General features: G+C 37.6%; 1 non-coding gene across 1 annotated transcript; it reads right to left on the reverse strand.

Moving 5' to 3' along the window:
- Positions 1 to 3,748: 3,748 nt before the first annotated feature.
- LOC120094048 (U6 spliceosomal RNA) lies at positions 3,749 to 3,855 on the reverse strand. The gene has a single exon (XR_005487724.1). It is a non-coding gene; the product is annotated as a U6 spliceosomal RNA (small nuclear RNA).
- Between the last annotated feature and the right edge of the window lie 361 nt (positions 3,856 to 4,216).

Here is a 4,216-nt window from a genome sequence, read left to right on the forward strand (position 1 = left end):
TTTATCAGCTTTAGTAGTTCTCTGGTGGAACTTTTGGGATCACTTAAATATACTATCATGTCATCTGCAAATAGTGATATTTTGACCTCTTCTTTTCCGATCTGTATCCCTTTGATCTCCTTTTGTTGTCTGATTGCTCTGGCTAGACCTTCAAGGACTATATTGAATAAGTAGGGAGAGAGTGGGCAGCCTTGTCTAGTCCCTGATTTTAGTGGGATTGCTTCAAGTTTCTCTCCATTTAGTTTAATGTTAGCAACTGGTTTGCTGTATATGGCTTTTACTATGTTTAGGTATGGGCCTTGAATTCCTATTCTTTCCAGGACTTTTATCATGAAGGGGTGTTGAATTTTGTCAAATGCTTTCTCAGCATCTAATGAAATGATCATGTGGTTCTTGAACCCCACTTTTTAATAGGGTTATTTGTTTCCCTGCGGTCTAACTTCTTGAGTTCTTTGTATATTTTGGATATAAGGCCTCTATCTGTTGTAGGATTGGTAAAGATCTTTTCCCAATCTGTTGGTTGCCGTTTTGTCCTAACCACAGTGTCCTTTGCCTTACAGAAGCTTTGCAGTTTTATGAGATCCCATTTGTCTATTCTTGATCTTAGAGCATAAGCCATTGGTGTTTTGTTCAGGAAATTTTTTCCAGTGCCCATGTGTTCCAGATGCGTCCCTAGTTTTTCTTCTATTAGTTTGAGTGTGTCTGGTTTGATGTGGAGGTCCTTGATCCACTTGGACTTAAGCTTTGTACAGGGTGATAAGCATGGATCGATCTGCATTCCTCTACATGTTGCCCTCCAGTTGAACCAGCACCATTTGCTGAAAATGCTATCTTTTTTCCATTGGATGGTTTTGGCTCCTTTGTCAAAAATCAAGTGCCCATAGGTGTGTGAGTTCATTTCTGGGTCTTCAATTCTATTCCATTGGTCTATCTGTCTGTCTCTGTACCAATACCATGCAGTTTTCATCACTATTGCTCTGTAATACTGCTTGAGTTCTGGGATAGTGATTCCCCCTGAAGTCCTTTTATTGTTGAGGATAGCTTTAGCTATCCTGGGTTTTTTGTTATTCCAGATGAATTTGCAAATTGTTCTTTCTAACTCTTTGAAGAATTGGATTGGTATTTTGAGGGGGATTGCATTGAATCTGTAGATTGCTTTTGGTAAAATGGCCATTTTTACTATATTAATCCTGCCAATCCATGAGCATGGGAGATCCTTCCATCTTCTGAGGTCTTCTTCAATTTCTTTCCTCAGTGTCTTGAAGTTCTTATTGTACAGATCTTTTACTTGCTTGGTTAAAGTCACACCGAGGTACTTTATATTATTTTGGTGTATTATGAAGGGTGTCGTTTCCCTAATTTCTTTCTCGGCTTGTTTCTCTTTTGTATAGAGGAAGGCAACTGATTTATTTGAGTTAATTTTATACCCAGCCACTTTGCTGAAGTTGTTTATCAGCTTTAGTAGTTCTCTGGTGGAACTTTTGGGATCCCTTAAATATACTATCATATCATCTGCAAATAGTGATATTTTGACCTCTTCTTTTCCGATCTGTATCCCCTTGATCTCCTTTTGTTGTCTGATTGCTCTGGCTAGAACTTCAAGAACTATATTGAATAAGTAGGGAGAGAGTGGGCAGCCTTGTCTAGTCCCTGATTTTAGTGGGATTGCTTCAAGTTTCTCTCCATTTAGTTTAATGTTAGCAACTGGTTTGCTGTATATGGCTTTTACTATGTTTAGGTATGGGCCTTGAATTCCTATTCTTTCCAGGACTTTTATCATGAAGGGGTGTTGAATTTTGTCAAATGCTTTCTCAGCATCTAATGAAATGATCATGTGGTTCTGTTCTTTCAGTTTGTTTATATAATGGATCACGTTGATGGTTTTCCGTATATTAAACCATCCCTGCATGCCTGGGATGAAGCCTACTTGATCATGGTGGATGATTGTTTTGATGTGCTCTTGAATTCGGTTTGCCAGAATTTTATTGAGTATTTTTGCGTCGATATTCATAAGGGAAATTGGTCTGAAGTTCTCTTTCTTTGTTGTGTCTTTGTGTGGTTTAGGTATAAGAGTAATTGTGGCTTCGTAGAAGGAATTCGGTAGAGCTCCATCTGTTTCAATTTTGTGGAATAGTTTGGATAATATTGGTATGAGGTCTTCTATGAAGGTTTGATAGAATTCTGCACTAAACCCGACTGGACCTGGGCTCTTTTTGGTTGGGAGACCTTTAATGTCTGCTTCTATTTCCTTAGGAGTTATGGGGTTGTTTAACTGGTTTATCTGTTCCTGATTTAACTTCGATACCTGGTATCTGTCTAGGAAATTGTCCATTTCCTGAAGATTTTCAAATTTTGTTGAATATAGGTTTTTATAGTAAGATCTGATGATTTTTTGAATTTCCTCTGAATCTGTAGTTATGTCTCCCTTATCATTTCTGATTTTGTTAATTTGGATGTACTCTCTGTGTCCTCTCGTTAGTCTGGCTAAGGGTTTATCTATCTTGTTGATTTTCTCAAAGAACCAACTTTTGGTTCTGTTGATTCTTTCTATGGTCCTTTTTGTTTCTACTTGGTTGATTTCAGCTCTGAGTTTGATTATTTCCTGCTTTCTACTCCTCCTGGGTGTATTTGCTTCTTTTTGTTCTAGAGCTTTTAGGTATGCTGTCAAGCTGCTGACATATGCTCTTTCCTGTTTCTTTCTGCAGGCACTCAGCGCTATGAGTTTTCCTCTTAGCACAGCTTTCATTGTGTCCCATAAGTTTGGGTATGTTGTATCTTCATTTTCATTAAATTCTAAAAAGTTTTTAATTTCTTTCTTTATTTCTTCCTTGACCAGGTTATCATTGAGTAGAGCATTGTTCAATTTCCACGTATATGTGGGCATTCTTCCCTTACTGTTATTGAAGACCAGTTTTAGGCCGTGGTGGTCCGATAGCACGCATGGGATTATTTCTATCTTTCTGTACCTGTTGAGGCCCGTTTTTTGACCAATTATATGGTCAATTTTGGAGAAAGTACCATGAGGAGCTGAGAAGAAGGTATATCCTTTTGCTTTAGGATAGAATGTTCTATAAATATCCGTTAAGTCCATTTGGCTCATGACTTCTCTTAGTCTGTCGACATCACTGTTTAATTTCTGTTTCCATGATCTGTCCATTGATGAGAGTGGGGTTTTGAAATCTCCCACTATTATTGTGTGAGGTGCAATGTGTGTTTTGAGCTTTAGTAAGGTTTCTTTTACGTATGTAAGTGCCCTTGTATTTGGGGCATAGATATTTAGGATTGAGAGTTCATCTTGGTGGATTTTTCCTTTGATGAATATGAAGTGTCCTTCCTTATCTTTTTTGATGACTTTTAGTTGGAAATTGATTTTATTTGATATTAGAATAGCTACTCCAGCTTGCTTCTTCTGACCATTTGCTTGGAAAGTTGTTTTCCAGCCTTTCACTCTGAGGTAGTGTCTGTCTTTTTCTCTGAGGTGTGTTTCCTGTAGGCAGCAGAATGCAGGGTCCTCGTTGTGTATCCAGTTTGTTAATCTATGTCTTTTTATTGGGGAGTTGAGGCCATTGATATTGAGAGATATTAAGGAATAGTGATTATTGCTTCCCTTTATATTCATATTTGGATGTGAGGTTATGTTTGTGTGCTTTCATTCTCTTTGTTTTGTTGCCAAGACGATTAGTTTCTTGCTTCTTCTAGGGTATAGCTTGCCTCCTTATGTTGGGCTTTACCATTTATTATCCTTTGTAAAAATATGGAACGCTTCACGAATTTGCGTGTCATCCTTGCGCAGGGGCCATGCTAATCTTCTCTGTATCGTTCCAATTTTAGTATATGTGCTGCCGAAGCGAGCACAATTTTCTGTTACTTTTATTCTTCTCATTACTCATTATAACTTATACCTATAGCCTGAATTTTGTCTTATTCAGTAGGTGTGTTGAAAAGCAAGGCTATGACCTTCATATCCTTATCAGACATTGAGTAGAAGGATAGAGATGTACAGTTGTTCAATTATGTCTGCTTAACTAGATAAAGGTTGCATACGTGAATGGCTAATGACTGCTCATCTAAATATATCGTTCATTCTGGTGTGTATCTGTGTGTATGACAAGAATTTCTTCCCTTGTATAGGGAAGCTCAAATCTTAAGTCTGTGGAAATAAACTGACAATGGGAAGATTAACAAGCAATAAAGCATGTGAACCTATTTATAATGG

The sequence above is a fragment of the Rattus norvegicus genome, chromosome 7, assembly GCF_036323735.1.
Source record: "Rattus norvegicus strain BN/NHsdMcwi chromosome 7, GRCr8, whole genome shotgun sequence".
Lineage (NCBI taxonomy): Eukaryota > Metazoa > Chordata > Mammalia > Rodentia > Muridae > Rattus > Rattus norvegicus.